We start from the raw sequence: 18,093 nt of genomic DNA, 5'->3' as shown, positions 1-18,093 counted from the left end.
GTTTTCCTGCACGTGGCATCTATTGCACTTCTGTCCGTCCTGGGAGAGGGATCCCTCACATGTGGCTCTCTCTGAGGTTTCTACGTATTTTTACCCTGTTAAAAGGGTTTTTAGTAGTTTTTCCTTACTCTTGCTGAGGGTTAAGGACAGAAGATGTCACACCCTGTTAAAGCCCTATGAGATGAATTGTAATTTGTGAATACGGGCTATACAAATAAAATTTGATTGATTGATTGATTGATTGATTGATGATCCAAGTCATTTAAAAAAAAAAAAGACTCTTCCCCCAATAACTCATAGGCTGTCGGTACTAAAAGGAAAAGAATTAGACGCAATGACAAAAGCTGACAGAGCCTCCACAAGCTTAGGTGGCTATAAAAAGAAAAAAATTTTTTTAAAAAAGGCGGTAAAATACCACAATGAGCGGGTGCTGTTGTCCACTTTTGCTGCAAACCTAGTAACAGCAATGAAAGGGAACGGCAAAGTAATGTTAATCAAGGGAATGAACAAAGGTTGTTTGTAACAGAAATAAGTCTAAAAAGTGCAGAGTCTTGGTGCAACAGATAAGTCTGTGACGCACAAATCCTTAAAACTAATTCAGATTGGAGAAGAGACGCACCAGTGATCGGGCCTAAAAGAAGAAAGACGACTTGAGCAAATGTTGCATCTTTGCAAACTAAGTTAGTTAGTGTAGGATTCTGGAGGAAGTTGAGTAACCTACACAGAGTTGAGGTGCTTGACTAGTCAGAACCACCGTTGCTTAAATCAGTCCTAAATTTAAGACGTCGAGATCATAAAAATATTATTGTGATTCTGCAGGTAGGAGTTGGCCTGGACTACAAGAGACAGGAGCTTTACTAACCAGACACACCATTGTTTCAATCGGGCACAAATAACGGAAGGCTGTAACAAATAAACACTTTGGAAGAGGAAATTACTAATATAATAATTATAAATTAATATTGACTATATAATATAGGGAGTTCTTTCTGAAGGAACTAGTGTGAATGGAAAAGTGTGTCTGTGAAAATGAGAGAGGAGGAGAGAAAAAGAGTCAAGGTCAGCTTGCTGACTGAGACAGAGAGGGAAACGACTGACTGAGACACAGAAAAAACTGACTGAGACTGAGCGAAAACCGACTGACTGACAGAGAAGAGACAGAAATAATACAAAAACTAGACTAGAGGCAATATATGCCTGCCATTTGATGTATGTTGTATGTATGGATGTGAGGGTAAACGTGTTAAGGACTTGCCAAAGAAAATAAAAGAATGTTGACTGAAGGTTTGAGAGATGAACTAAGGACGAGAAAGATAAAGCTATGTTTAGGAATAAGAAAGATCTATAGGAGTGAGATGTTTCAATTCAGTAATATTTTGCTCTGAGATGGCTAATAGAATGTAAAACTTGAGTGGTAAAGAAAGCAGGGGAAGGGATGTGGGAATAGAACGTTTTTGTAAGTGCACAGGATGAAAGGAGGGAGATAAGAGTGTTTGGCAGTCGGAAAGCCATCTGGGGAAGGCCAGAAGCTTTACAGCTTGCAACTGGCGTTGAGATCATAAGGAGGCTTGTTTGTTCGTTTATTTGTTTGTTCGTTTGTATGTTTGTTTGTTTTTATTATTGCTTCATTCAGAAGAAAATATTCCAAAAGAAATTGTTAAAATTACACTTTTTGGTACCAAGTTTGATTCACCCTCCATGTAACTATTGTTAGACTCTTGCGACCTAAAAATAAATATGTTTCACCATTGAAAGAAGAATAAATCTTAATCCTATTATAGGGACAGATGTCTAAAACATTTTAACTCATAGCGTGTTTCATCTTAAATGAAAAGCACAAACCATAGTACAAGCCCCCTTGTTTACACACTTGATTGAATACCATATCAATAATTATATTTTAATTTCTTTGCAACACTTTAACTTTTAAAGAACCATAAGAAGGGAATTTCTTTTTGTATGTTTTGTTTCACCAATTATCTTAACATCCAATGCTCTTAATTTGAAAGATGTTGTTAAGCTCTACTTTTTGTTTTTATTTTATCATAAAGGAAAGTGTGGCAGTATGACTTTTATTAATTTTGTTTTGTTTTGTTTCAGCTGTCTCACACATTTGTCCTTTGTATGTGATGCCTGTTTTACCACAGGGCAGTTTGACGTCAAAGCTTCTGAATTATGATGTAATGAAGAAGTCGATGACTTTTGGAAAACGGTTTGAACACAAATACTCAAATGCTGTTAAATTTGCTGCTTATTGAAATTCAGCTTGTTAATCATTTAATATTTCATGAAATGACAAAGATTTCTGTCGCTTTTCTGCCACTTTTTGAATCTTTTATTTTTTAATGTCCACTTATTTGGCTATTACTCCTCAAAATTGTAAAGAAATTGTTGAGCAAAAGATGGGTCTACCTGTATGTCTTGTTTTGATTATTTGTTTATTTTCCTTTTCAAATATAAACTTATATAATCTACTATAAACTCAGTTACGCACTGCAGCATATTAATCACTTTTCTGTTTGTTTTCCTTTCAATCTCTGGGATCTGGGCTCCATGTCTCCATAACCCACTCCCATTCAGTGACAACTTAACCTCTTCTACCCTGACAAACGATCTGACAGGAGCTGATATCTGAACAGCTCGCCCCTACATCCGTAATGCTCACACAGAATGGCCTAGGAATTGGCAGTGAAGGGTGATGTGTGCACTATGATAGGAAGTTCTTGAAATAATTTTATTCCAAAACCAAACCGCCCCTGGTGGCTCTCCACCTTATGCACCATGACAAGACATGGCTGCAGACTCTGAAATTGCTAAATAAAATCATCACCACGGCTCTGATGGAGGAAAACATGCCTCATCCCCCCAGCTGATCTGATGCTGAGGTGTCGATGTTGGTGATGCAGATGCTGAGGACGAAGGTGATGCTGACGATGATGATGATGATGATGAGGACGGGTTTGCACTGGATGAGATGAAGGTTGGGGGTACATGGAAATCCCCAGTAAGTGGTTCACACCATTAAATGGTGTGGAAAGATGGGTTGTTAGGGTTGAATAATTCTATATAGTGGGGGTCTGACTGAAACTATTTGCAACTAAAGGGGGGGTGGAAGCATGAGCAGTTTGAGCCAGATATTAGGCCTTTATACAAATCATTAATAAATAACCTTTTCCTTCCTACTGTGTCATCTTGAAATTAGAATGTATGTGGGTCATAGTTCTGTTTCGTTGTTTTGGCTTAGTTGTTTCGAATGTCTGTACAAACAAAACATTTCAGCCGATATAGCAGGAACACAATAATACCTTTTCTCCAACAATAACAGTTTGGCCCTCATGGCATCAGCTGTGTCAAGGCCTTGAGAGTGTCTCTTGTTCACTTCCTTATTCCAAATGCCAAGAGGAGGGACTACGCGTGCACACTTTCGAGGAGGAAGAACCAAGACTTACTGTCATAAAATCTTACAGACGCCGGCTGTTTAATGCGTTCTGATGTGCTGATGCGTTTTGCTCGTCTCTGCCACTTCCCCCAGGCACACTACTGATACATCCTGAAGTGCTAGTAACCTCTCAGAGCTACACTACACCCCCTCTCACACACTGATAAAGATCCTCTCGGCGGGACCTGTGAACCGACGCCGGAGTTTTTTTACTTTTATTTCCTATTTTACTATTCATTTTAATCATTTAACAGAGTCCACAGTATTAGACTTTTATTTTTACCTTTTGTGTTCAATTTTTCTATTCATTTTAATCATTTAACAGAGTCAACAGTGTTAGAGTTTAATTTTGTTTCTTCTGTTTCATTTTCTCTCTGAAATAAATCCACAATATCATGCATGTGTTTTAATGAAATAATAAGGAAAAATGGAACCAAGGCAAAGACCTTGGCATCCTTTCAGACACCCTGGGTTATGTGGGTTTAGGGGGACAGTACTGCTTTTGACCTTTATTGCTTTAGTGATTGTATTTCCTCTACTATGGTTCGAAAATAAACTAACCCCAAGCTCCACCACATCCCCCTCGACTCCAACTGCCATCTCTCATGTCACCCCCACCACCCCCCTAAAGCACTCCATGGACTGCGCTCACTCTCTGTGGAAATGAAGGAACACTCTGGCATGAAAGAATGGGATGATTTTATGACTACATTCTTTGGCAAATGGTCTAAACTGGTTGCGGCCTTCATACTATCTGTCGCAGTGTTCATAGCCCTGTTCGCTAGCTGCGGATGTTATTGTATTCCCTGCATTCGAGCCCTGTGCATCCGTGTCATAGACTCTGCGATGCAAAAGAATGACACTGAACGTGCATTACAACTGCCTCTGCTAGTGAATCAACGAACACGACGCTGTCCGGTCCGGACGGGACCGGGCTCGACACATGTCACCTTCACAAAAATAGAGGTAGCTGAATATTATAAGCAGTAGGCCTATATAGACCAGTAAGATATACTATGGGCTGCATTTTGAGTGCCAGCAGGGAGCAGAAATCCTATTTCAAATACATTTTACATGCTTTAGCGCTCAGCGCGACACAAAGGTGTTGGCTATAATACAGCATTAAAGTAAAATGATTGCAACAAAGTAAAAAGATTAGACAGACACATAGCTTCACATCAACGTCAACATCAATACTCTGAATAAAGATCTTTAGGAGATGTAATGCTACTTTAAACAGCTGCTCTTAAAATGCAGATGTGACTTTAAATACTCACGTTTCAGTTGATCACAGTAAATCTCATCCTCATAAACTCTAACGCTTTTCCTCGCTGGCTGGCACGGCGCATTTCGGTTCATGTCGGTTCATGTCGGGTCAATAACACTGTACGATCCCGTTAGAATCACCTGCAGGCTAGTTTAGCTAAACTAACAAGCCATGTACAGGTACCTGCTCATCACTACTAACACAATACTAAACTTGACTTACCACAGAAACGGGAGAGCAGACGTTTCTAGCTTCTCTGTCAGGAGAACAAACCGAAGATCAAACCGTATTATTCATCCGATCTGTCAGTGAAACCTCTACACAGACTTACGGGGGATAGCCTGTTAGCCTGTTAGTCCGTTGAAGCCGAGCAGACAACAGGGTGGGAGCTGGAGTCGCCTTTTCGCATTATTCGAGTCGAGTTGCTAGGCAGATTTCCTGGGGCACATCTGAAAGTGCCCCATCTCAGCCCACCTCCCAATGTTAACTTCAGCCTGTGTGGTTTACGCTCATTGGTGTTTCCATGGCAACGGTCTTAAGCTTGCCCCAAGCTAGCCGTTGCCCCAGAGCAGAGACGGACGGCAAGAGAGAAGCGTTTCACAGAGCAAGCACACAGACAGAAACACACACGAATCAAATGACTCCAAAACAAGACTATAATGCTTGTCAGTCAAGTTTATTCACACACACATTCACGCTACTTTGCATATAAAATAAAATAAAATATATTTTGCCACAAAGTACAGATGTATTTTGCTTTCTGCACCACAGCGCCATCTGGTGGGGCAGTAGAAATAATGTAGAAACGCCACTTATAATGAGCACAACGTACCTGATCTCAGAACGGCGCAAGTGGAGTTAGCTTGACAAGAACTTTGTCTCTGTCTGTCTGTATAGCCAGTTGTGTGCATGTGTGTGTGGAAAACAGTGACTAACTACATCTCAATCTGTGTTTGAATCAGATTTTTAAATGTTGAAAAAAATCTGCGAATATGTACAGTTATCTGCAAATGTGTATTTGTAAACATGTTAAAAATCTATTAATGTATCATGAGATTTAAAGGTGCATGGAGATGATATGTAGATAAATCTGTGTGTTTGCATAGATCTGTGAATGTGTAATTTAAATGTGTGCAATGATATTCGTGGCTAAAAAGGCTAAGTTTTGTTGCAAGCCCTGGAAATACAGACATGTTATCATTTACAACTCAAGTGGGCCTCACAGTTGGCTGTCATCTAACATGTGAGTTTTGGTTAACTTATGCTGTGGCAGATATGCAAATGCTGTGAGGTTAGAATGTGCGATTGGATCAGAAGCAGTCCTCATTGTATCTTGAGTGCATTTACACCTCTACTGCCACATTTTACCCCACTGTCTTTTGAATTTCATGCTGTGACAGTTAATCATCCGGTACAATTAACAATTGTTGTTCTCTACAGTTCACCAGGTCCTTTGGGAGATTTCTTGGAAGAATTAGACGTCCTCCTATCAAACATCCCAGAAAATGGCCCTCCACTTGTCTTTCAGGGTGACCTCAACATCCAGACAGTGAAGTTATCTGACCTATTACTTTTACTTTCTTCCTTTGCTTGCTCACTCAGTCCTTCCCCTCCTACTCACAAAGCTGGTTACCACCTTGACTATATTTTCACCAGAATTGTTCTACATCTAACCTCATTGTTACCCCACTTCATGTCTCAGAGCACTTCTTTATCTCTTACTCTCTCCCACTATCTCAAACTGACAACCCTACCATAGCAGCAGACTCTTTACCTGTCTGTCGCAACATTATCCCCCTCTCTCCCTCCTCTCTAGTTCCCTCTCTTTTATCAGCCATTCCTTCAACTGACTCTTTCTCAGTCCTCCCCAGCTCTGTGGTTGTCTGACTCGGTGCGCGCCGACAGAGCCACTATGCAAGAATTAGATCGGAAATCTTAACACCCTAATTACCTGCTCACTTATCAATCTCTTCTCTCCCATTTCTCTGCCTCTATTTCTGCAGCCAAAAGCGCTTTTTACTGAACAAAAAATTCAATCCTCATTTTCAAACACCCAAAAGCTGTTCTCTTTTCCAATCTCCTTGACCCCCCAGTCCCCCCCCTCCCACACTTTGTCAAATACTTTACAACAAAGTTGGATGACATACGCTGCTCATATCTAATCCTCCTTCTATAACTACACTTCCATCAACTTCATCTTCATCCCCTTTGCTTTCCTCTTTCACCCCCCCTGTCTTATAAGTAGAGCTGTGAAAAATAACGCGTTAACGCGTTATGATTAAATTACAGGATTAATTCGTTTTTTTTTTTTAACGCATTTAACGCATGCGCAGAAGGACCTTCCAATTCCGCCGCATCTGCACTAGTCGCCGCTCTAATGCAGTCAGACGGCAGCTGCCATTCAAACAAACAAACAACATGGATAATTCTGATGAACCTGAGGACCTTCTGGACGGGAAGATCGTGTTCCAAAAAAACAAAGATCGAACATTCAGTAAAACCAAGGTGATATGCACACTCTGCGAGAAGACGTTATCGTTTCACCGTAGCAATACCCGCCTAACCACCGCAACGCGAAGCATGTGTTGGTCGGCGCGGGGCGTTCAAGTGGAATGCGCCAAACCAGACTCACTAGCCGGACACATTGTGCAAAAGAAGCGGTCAGCTTTACTGTCAGAGAATTTGAACAAGTTAGTTTGCCTCACCAACTGGCTAAAGACCGAGTAGCTAAGAGGGCCTTTAGAGGCATTAGATTGTATCATGGTGTGGTTAATGGTTGTGTGACAAAAAATATAAAAAATGTCAACCATCCTATGGCTAAGAAGCTCAAATAATTTCTGTTTAATTTTTAAAAAAAAGTTTTATTCAACCACACAATGGCTAAGGAGCCCGAATTCTGTTTAGGATGAAGATTATATTAATGTTCCATATGGAAAAGCAATGATAACTGCTGAAGAACTGCTGAGTTGCAGCACAAAAGAAAAGTTAAATGTCATAAATCTTGTTTTCACAAAAATATTCCGAAAAAATCGGTAATGTGATTAATCATGATTAATCCATAGAAACCTGTGATTAATTTGATTAAAAATTGTAATCATTTCACAGCCCTACTTATAAGTTAATATACCGGTAACCTCCGCCTGCCCAACCACCTGCCACCTTGACCCCATCCCTTCTCACTTTCTCCATTCTATTGCTCTTGACCTTCTTCCTTTTCTCACCTATCTTATCAACACTTCCCTGTCAACTGGCTGTTTCACTCAAGGCCAAATTATACTCGTGTTGCACGGACGCACGCATGCACGCAAGACACGCAACACGCCCCTTTCGAGCCCTCTGGCGGCTTGCGTGCGTCCGCCAATTTTTCTAACTACACGACAAAGCGACGCGAGCCTCACGCAGCCCGCAAGGCTTGTGATTGGTCGGCTGACTACATCCCGTCCGGAGTCTAACTTCCGGTTTCATGCCCCACAATACGCGGAAATCACGGAAGATTTAGAAGAACGAATATGGAACAAATAGAAGAGCACTTGGCAGAAGAGATCCGAAAGTATGACCACTTGTATAACCCATCACTGACTGGCCGATTTGTCCGCCAGAAATAGGCTATTAGGAGCCGGAGTGGCGATGTAAATAAACAGTCAACGAAGAAGAAGACGTCTCTTCTTTGTGTGTTTTGTTTTCGAAAAAAAACGTTACTCCGCCTAGGGTTCTGGCGGTGAATTGCGTTGCAACACGCGCAGCACGTTAGAGAAGCATAAACCAAAACGAGTCCGTCGATGCAGCTGCGTGGCCTTCCGCGGTTGCAGTCGCAGGAGTATAATTAGGCCTTAACTCTCTGAAGGAGGCAACAGTAAAACCTCTCCTGAAGAAACCCACCCTCGACTCGTCTGAAGTAAATAACTGCAGACCTGTCTCTTCTTCTCTCTGCCAAAGCATTCAAACGTGCTATCTTTAATCAACTCTCCTCCTTCACCAGAACAACTTTCTTGATCCTCACCAGTCTGGTTTCAAGGCAGGCCACTCAACTTCCATACTTGCTGTCTCTGAGCAACTTCACACTGCTAGAGCAGCCTCTCTCTTCTCTGTCCTCATCCTTCTAGACCTCTCTGTTGCATTTGACCCAGTGAACCACCAGATTTCCTCCCTTCAGGATCTGGGTGACTCAGACTGTACTCTTTCCCTGCTCTCATTGTACCTCAATGACCGCACTAACAGGGAAACTTGACTGTTTAAGAACCTTGTCCTCTCACTACTGGGGTCCCTCAAGGTTCTGCCCTGGGTCCACTCCATTTATCTCTGTACACCAAGTCTCTCGCCTTTGTCATTCACTCACATTGATTTTCCTATCACAGCTACGCTGATGACATCCAACTAATCTTCTCTTTTCTCCAATCTGAAGCAGCACAAATCTCTGTCTGTCTGACTTACATCTCTCAGTGGATGTCTGCACACCACCTGAAAATTAACCTTGACAAGACTGAACTACTTTTTACTTCCAGGGAAAAAGGCTCTCCAACCCATGACCTCATTATTACCATTGACAACTCTGTGGTAGCCCCCACCTAGACTGCTAGGAACCTGGGTGTGACAATCGACAGTCAACTCCTACTTACTGCCAACATTACTGTAATAACACGTTCCTGTAGACTCATGCTGCACTAAATCAGGAGAATACGTCCCCTTTTCACTCAGAAGGCGGTGCAGGTTCTGGTCCAGCCTCTGGTCATCTCACGCCTAGACTATTGTAACTCCCTCCTGACAGGTCTACCTGCTTGGGCCATCCGACCTCTGCAGCTCATCCACAATACAGCAGCTCGAATGTTCTTTAACCTAAAGTCACTCACACTACTCTGCTCCTCAGCTCCCTTCGCTGGATACCATTGGCTGCCCGCATCAGTTTCCAAACACTAGTACTTGTGTACTTTGCTGCGAAACGGATTGGGTCCAGAGTTAACCCTAACCCTAACCCTAACCCTAACCCTACATCCAGGACATGTTAAACGTTAAACCCCAGCCCTCTCCACTCGGCCTGTTGCTCCCTCACTGTGAGCTGAACACTCAACAAAACAGTGTTAATTTTGGCAGCTAATTTTGATTTAGTCTTAGTCTTAGTCTTTTGACAAAAATGCATATTAGTTTTAGACACATTTAGTCATTTTTATCCTTCTTAGTTTTAGTCTAGTTTTAGTCAACGAAAACAAATTACATTTTAGTCACATTTAGTAGCCACATTAAACTCCTTTCCTTCTCTTCTCAGGCCCAGGGACCCTGTGTTGTGTCTAAAACTGCATAATAGTCTAGCTTGCAGTACTTAGGTTGTCCATTAGATATCCCTACCAGCATAGTTCTATAGCAGGGGTCGGCAACCTTTACTTTCAAAAGAGTAATTTTGCCCCCTCTTCCCCCAATAAAATTTGTCTGGAGCCGCAAAGCATATTTGATAACAAAGCTAATAACGTTTAATATAAAGTTATACTATACTAAACTATAGTTTGTTGCATTTACGAAATTATAGAATGACAATAAAGAAAACCCTTGACATTTTATTGCTATTTGTACCTGTTACAACAAAGGAAAACACAGAACACTTATGAAGAGAAGAAAATACACAGGCAAGTGTAGACCTACTTTGAAATAAATTAAACACAGAACTTTGTAGGGCTATTTGAGTCCTCCCCGTATTTGTGGGAAATGTATGAAATAAGAAGTACCCTATTTTGAAATAAATAAAAACATATAGCTGCAGCCTAATAGCTTAAAAATATATATTCAGTTTTAAATGGGAAAACAAAAAGTGAGAGCAGGTCAGGCTGGAGACAAACACAGATACTGAAGCTCGGTAGAAACCAACTGCAGCTTCTGCTCTGATCAAGAAGCTGCTGCGCTGATCTCTGAGCAGCTGAGACCAGAGAAACTCTGTGTTTTCACTGTTTCCATAGTTAAGAAGCAGTCAGTGAGTCAGTGAGCGGCTGCTTCTCGTGAACGAGCTCTGATCTTGTGTCTCTGAGCGAGTGAGTGGGGCGGGGGGCGGAGCCTCGGGACCCGTGCGCTATCTGGGGCACAGATACACACACACAGACACACACACTCACTCGCCCGCTCCTGATACTTCATGACCGCCTGATACAATGATGTTTAAAAAAATGATTGTGACTTAGTCAACCACCAACATTTTCATTTTGTCTCGTCTCGTAAATGAAAGTTAAAATAGATTTACTCATAGTTTTTATTTTCAAAGATCCGTTTTCGTTACGTCTTCGTCTCGTCTTACTCATGGAAAAAAGTTTGTTAACGAATATTTTTCGTCATAGCTTTCGTCAACGAAATTAACACTGCAACAAAATCACGACTGTTTGCTGTCCTGGCTCCTAAATGGTGGAATGAGCTCCCCATGGACCTCAGGACAGCAGAAAGTCTACACATCTTCCGTCGCAGACTAAAGACCAACTCTTAGATCAGCCAAAAGGTATATTAATGCAGGTGAAAATAGTCTAAAAGTCCGACAAAGATTAATCATTGCACTTAACCCCACAACATTTCCTTGACTTTCTGAAAATTATATCAAAGATAAATCCAAAAGTGGAAGCATACAAAGAAAAGGGGGACAAAAGTTGAGGGGCAAGTTAAAATTCATTAACGAAGTAAGGAATCAAACAACTGAGATCCCTCGTCCCTACAGCCATGCTGCTTACGAGACAAAAAATCGTAAGTTCTTTCGTTTTTTCACTGTGCTTTGTAAAACTAAGGAATCCAGATATGTTCAGACCTCTGAGCCTTTTTGTCCAACAAAACAATTTTAAATGAAGCAGTAAAAAAGATTTCTGTTTATTTATTATTAACTTAATAAGTTTGTGGTTGGTGTGCATTTGTTTCTATTAATAGACAATAACCGCAACAGTGCATCCAGTTAACAAGACTGCTCTTCATGTAGTTATTTTTTTTAATGTTGATGATTGTTACTTTAGTTAACACCTTTCTAATGAGCAGCTGTTCTCCATGAGCTGTTAGTGTGTGTGTGTGTGTGTGTGTGTGTGTGTAGTCGGATGAGGTGCAGAAGAGGTATCGAACGTGTGGGTCAGTGATTCTGTCTGACTGACATGCTGTAGCTGCCTGCATTGTTCTGCTTGTTCATCACGTTTTTTTTTTTTTGTCTTTTGTAATTAACCATAGTTTTGTGATCACAAGCAGGTAAACAGGCCTTTGTGTATGTGTGTGTGTGTGTATGTGTGTGTGTGTGTGTGTTTCGTCTTTGCCTGGTTGTTCTTTTCTGTCTTTAATGAGCCAGAGATTGCTGTTATTAACTTCAGTGTGTTTTCTTGAGCTCACACATTTCTAATGAACAGCTGCTCTACATCTGAGAGTGCTAGTCAGCAGTCACGCATGCCTGCATGCATGCACGCATGCACACAGGTGCTGGACTCTTTTTGGAAATTTAAATCTTTTTATTTGTTTCATTCAATACAAATTAGTATTATATATCTGTATATACACAAATCCGTACTATTAATGTTGCTTCAATGCCAATTGCCGTTGGTGATACGATCTGTGTATGAAATGCCCATGACTTGCTTGGATTTCTTTTATAAATCCGCGGTCAGGTTATACATCTCAGAGGCATATCACAAGACGGATATACAATGACAGGCATGAGCTTTAGTTTGACTTTGAAGCTGATGTTTTTGACGGACGAAAAAGGTATTGCTCGTAATACGTTTGCACAGCTCTAGAAAGGATTTCCCTCTTTGTGCCTTCTTCACTGATGATGGTGCCCAGGTTTGTTCCTCCTGGTCATAATCCCTTCTTTGCTGATTCTCATAGTCTTTCTCTTTTCAGTATTAATTTCCATACCACACCTGGCAAAACTTTTATCGAAATGTTTTGTCTGTTTGCCAGCCTCACAGACTGACACAGACATGCACAAGTGTCGACGGTTCTGATATCCGTCATGGCAGCAGTATCCATTTAGAATAATTTCGTCTTTAGAAATTGTCAACAAAGTAAAAGCACAAGGTTTGTTTTGTTGCTCCAATCTGTCTGTCTGTATGAGTTACGCATATCTCAAGAAATGTTCATCTAATCAGCTTCACACTTAATATCTGTTTTGTTAAGGGCTTTAAAAAAGTGCAGTGTTGAATTTGGTGTGATTAATAAATACATAAATTAATTAATAGTTTAATAATAATTTATTCAATATTTTATTTATTTATATCATCAATTAAACATATTTCTCAAAAGCACTTCAAATAAATAAAAAAACAAAGTATTCAAGAGTTAGCCAAGAGGCAAATTGTCATGTTTTCACTGGCAAGGTGTAAAGTTGGAAACAACAACAACTTAATACAAGGGATATTACATATCAGCTATGCAAAACAGATATGAGTAATCGATAAGAGCAGTTATACAGAGTAAATAAAGACAGTCATAACCAGAGACAAATGTGAACAGGGCAGTTTAACAGAATACAATATACAGTTTGTGTTTTTACAAACATTTGCTAAATGATGACAGTATCCAGTGTTGAAAGCTTTGATGGCTTCTCAGCCCTGTTTTTTAATTTCTAGAATAGTAGGTGTAAGTATGACTTCCCGGATGTGGACTGGTACAGAATTCCAATTTTTTCTCCTTTAATTGAGAAGGAAGATTGACTGAAAGCGACGACATAGGTTCCTCTTCTGACTCCTCTTGTTATCTGGTTTATATTTTCTTGCTGCCCGACAAAGCCACTGAGTGGAGGAGGAGCCAGGCCATGAATAATTCTATAGATAAAGACTATGACAAAGTGTTTTTTTATACTTGAACTATTTGAAGGAGCATATCCCTGGAGATTCTACCAAACACATTACTTTATGCTCATATGTATTTCTACTTATTTATTGTTATTACTATTTATATTAGTGTTTACTTTTTGACACATGTCTTTTTCTTTCCTTAAGTGCAAAGCAATTACCCTTCCGGGAATCAGGTATATGAGAAATCTCTGCCAATGATCGATGTTCCTTGTCCACAGAACTTGCCTTTTTAATTTGGCTACCAAACATCTGTGATTTCCATGCTCCAAATGAGCACAGAGTTAGGTCAACACCCTTGACACAGTGTCAGCTTCGTAAAGACAGGGTTCATTTCCGGGTAGTTAAGCCGAACTTTATCACACAATATAAATCTTTGTAATTAATAAAGTGATAACCACAGCCCCCTATTGTGACACTGAATATTTTGTCACATGGCTAATTGAGCCTTAATTTCCACAAAACGAAGAAATAATGAACTGCACAACAATGTCAGTCACCCCGTGTCTATCTTGTCCTCCCCCTCCACTCGTGATCTGGAGCTGTAAGTGAGGGACAGACAGGAAGTCAGATCATAAAGGTGTCAATGTGTCACCTCATCTATTCTGTTCCCATTTCAATTAACAGATCTATGCTGTTCAGTATTGTCAAGGCAGATTTCCCAGCATGTGGTCCTGTGCTGCTCTTTCCTGGCTGCTATTTCTCAGTTTTGCAGTGAAATGTAACACTATGATCATAGCTGGCATACTGGTAAAGGTCAGGGTGAAAGCCGAGATCATAGTTAGAATATATTCCAATCTTATGTTATCCATCCATTTTTTCCTAGAAAAAAGATTGGTTTTGTTGAATCAATGGATCCTTGCCATTGTTTGGTTTTGGACCAAGTTAAGATGTGCATGACTTGGATATTTAGATAGATATATAGAGAGATAAATACACTTTATTGATTGGGGAAATTATTGTTTCACAGCAGCATGTCAAGGGCATTGCACATAGATGAAAGAACAAAAGGTTTAATGCAAAAGATGATTAGGGAGAGCGGGGTAATGTGGGAGATTTTTTACATTTGCTCCCCTCAAGGCGAGCTAAAATGATATATAAGTAAAATTTACACATTTCCCATTAATTCAGGATGTTTTCTAGTGTGATGGAAATTCATCTTGAGATTTGAAATAATGAAATTCTCAGACTGGAGTTGCCATTGAGTCTTTATAATAGTAAGCTCTGCAGAGTTTACACCGGTGCTCAGGATGAAACAACTGGCTGAAAGTGTGAAAAAGCCAGGACTTATACAAAGAGGCGTTTCACAAGATAATATGAACAACAGAAGACATGCCAGAACTAATACAAAGAGGTGCTTCATGAAACGTAATAGGAAAAAAGATATGAAATCCTCCTCTGTGTCTATCTGCTGTGTCCGTCCGCTGTAGCAAACTCCCTGTTTGCCAAGGCCACAGCAGTGAGAAACCTGGTCAGTTGAATTTTCCCTTACACTCCCCCATTTGATCATTAATAAAAATATGATCACTAACGAAAAATAATCAAGAAACATCATAATCATTATCAATAACAAACATCAAATCATAGAAGAAAATCAACGAGTCTGCAACCCTGGTACTTTGTGTACATACAGAATCACTGGCGATGAGGCCACAATAGGAAGCCACTGCTGTTTTTGTGGAAAGAAATTAAAAAGGTTATTTTCCTGTAATGGAGCAACCATTTAAAATTTAAAAAAAATATGGAAGGAAATCAGGTAATAAAACAAAAATCATCTTCTAATAAATCATTATCAAAATTGTACATACTGTATTGATTGGCAAAAGTTACTTATATTAAAATATAATAAAACGTTAAATGTCAACATAAAGTATATCTAAGGTTGAAAATATCCAGTAAAAGGGTTTAAAATTAATGCTAGGAAGTAAAATTGATAAGTCAATAAAACAATCAAATTTCATTTGTATAGACCATTCACAAATCACAATTTGTCTCATAGGACTTTAACATGTGACATCTTCTGCCCTTAACCCTCATAAAGGGTAAGGAAGAAAACTACTCAAAAAAATCTTTTCACAGGGTGAAAAAAAAAAAAGTAGAAACCTTAGAGAGAGTCACATGTGAGGGATTCCTCACCCAGGATGGACTGAAGTGGTATGTATATATTATTAAGTATGTACAAACTTCATAAAGTTATTTACATCAACCTTAGAAATTCACAGATATTTAAATTAAGGCATCACACAATATGAAGTTGAAAGGATAATTGCAGTAGCTATTTTTGTATAGTGAAATCACTAAGAAACACATAAGCAAGCTGGAGGGAGAAAATAACATAAGAAGAAAATGAAAATGAAAAATAAAAAGTGTAAAATAAAACTAAATTTGAGTATCGTCATCAGAAACGTGATCTGCTGTGCCTGTCACATGTGAAGTGCAGTGCAATGAATCAGTGTGCATAACATCAGAAAAAGGGGTGACAAGAGAGTGTGACGTGGAGAGCAGATCAGTGGAGGCATTTATAGGAAGTTGCCACTGATATACAAACAGCTGATCATGTGTGGTCTGTGACATTGTGAAGGTTGGTGAAAAAGAATTGTGTGTAACCGTCATCATAAAATCCATCAGAGGAGGATACTAAATTGAGGCCTAACATAATCATCAAATCTCTTCCTAATAGATTAATTGGGCAACAGGGAGACAACAGAAAATCATGTTCAAACCTTATGGGATGTTTGTCTAACTGAGCGGCGCATTTGAAAGAATATAAAGCGACCACTCATCTCAGAAGATGTTTGCTAATTTGACATCCTTACCACAGAATAAACTGCACCAGAGTCAACCATTACATTAAGTTTGTGACCGTTAACTTAAGGGAGTTAAGGCATTTTCTTAAAGGCATTACTATTGTACTTAACATAAGAACCACAAAGTTGTGTGTAATCGTGTGTGTGTGTGTGTGTACACGCATCATCCCAGTCTGGTGGAGTCAGACAGAGATCTCCCCCACAGTGCGGACATATCTTTGCAAAGTCAGTGGGGCCTAAAGATGAGGAAGAGGTGGCGTCATGATTCAGTCCTCCCGCTGCCCCGTCTCCATAGACTCGGATGGAGACGGGGGATTTGTTTTATTAATTAGATGTGTGAAAAAGGACTCATCAACTATTTTCACAACACTCTAATTTAAGACGTGGACGTCTCCACGAATCCTTGTTTCTTTCGCGGCTAAACAGGAGAAAGCCTTCAACTAGGATGATTGCCACAAAATGGGTCAGATTAACATTAATAATCCACAATAATCCAGAGAGAATGACTAATACACCCGTTCCAAATAAAACCCTTTAAATGTATTATTTCTTATGTTTGATTTCGTATTTTAGAAATCATCTAAACAGTTGTGAAAATCAGAATTTCAACATCTCACCAGATTTAAGATGACCAAAGAGAGGTCTTTGGATCCCTGTGAAGAAGGTCCAGAACCCCAGTCACTTCGGTCCTCTCGTCTCTTAAATGTTAGAGATAGAGGCAGAAGATTTCTCTCCCGGGTGGCTAGCCACCGAAGACTTCTAGGGTCCAGACGATCTTTCAAGGGATCCTGTTCGTGACGCCAATTTGTGATTGAAATTCATCTTGAGATTTGAAATAATGAAATTCTCAGACTGGAGTTGCCATTGAGTCTTTAAAATAGTAAGCTCTGCAGAGTTTACACTGGTGCTCAGGATGGAACAACTGGCTGAAAGTGTGAAAAAGCCAGGATTTATACAGAGAGACGTTTCACAAGATAATATAAAAAACAGAAGACATACCAGAACTAATACAAAGAGGTGCTTCATAAAACGTAATAAGAAAAAAGATATGAAATCCTCCTCTGTGTCTATCTGCTGTGTCCGTCCGCTGTAGCAAACTCCCTGTTTGCCAAGGCCACAGCAGTGAGAAACCTGGTCAGTTGAATTTTCCCTTACACTAGCAATGGAAATGATCAGAATGTCTTCAGGACAAAGGGCAGTGAAAATATGATAAAAAAATGATAAAAAAAGTGGTCTTGTGTCCCACTTTACCCCAGCTACGGGGTAAAGTGGTCCACTTACTTTTTCCACTTTAAAACTACCATAACAACACATGTTGTAATTGTTAAAATCCCGTCAGCTAGATTGACAACCACTAATATCGGACTAGTAACAGAATCATGGGGATTGGTCAATCAAGCACATTTATGATTATTATGATTCATGTGATCTCTTGCACACCCTAGCTTACCTGCACATTGTTTCTCTGTCCAATTGGCAGGGACAGGGATATTGTTTTTCTCTGCGTATTCAAATGCCAGTTCACGGCACTTAACTGGAGCAAGGCCATGGAACTGGTCAGCTAGTTGTTTCAAGTGTTTGGCAAGCTCCTCCTCCATCTCATCTGTGAATATTCACAGGCTACTGATTTTACTTCCCCTTTCTCTTTTTCTTTATGAATCTTTTGAGGGTTGTCTTATCAATATTTCTATCCCTTCCAGCCTTTCTTAAGGACTTCTTTCCTTGCATGACCTCAGCGGCTGCACTCTCCATCTCTGCGAGGGGTGTTTGGCCCCAGGTTGTCTTCCTGGT

The sequence above is a fragment of the Pleuronectes platessa genome, chromosome 7 (genome assembly GCF_947347685.1).
Source record: "Pleuronectes platessa chromosome 7, fPlePla1.1, whole genome shotgun sequence".
In the NCBI taxonomy this organism is placed as follows: Eukaryota; Metazoa; Chordata; class Actinopteri; order Pleuronectiformes; family Pleuronectidae; genus Pleuronectes; species Pleuronectes platessa.
The sequence above is the reverse complement of the archived record's forward strand: the minus strand, read 5'-3'. Positions refer to the sequence as shown.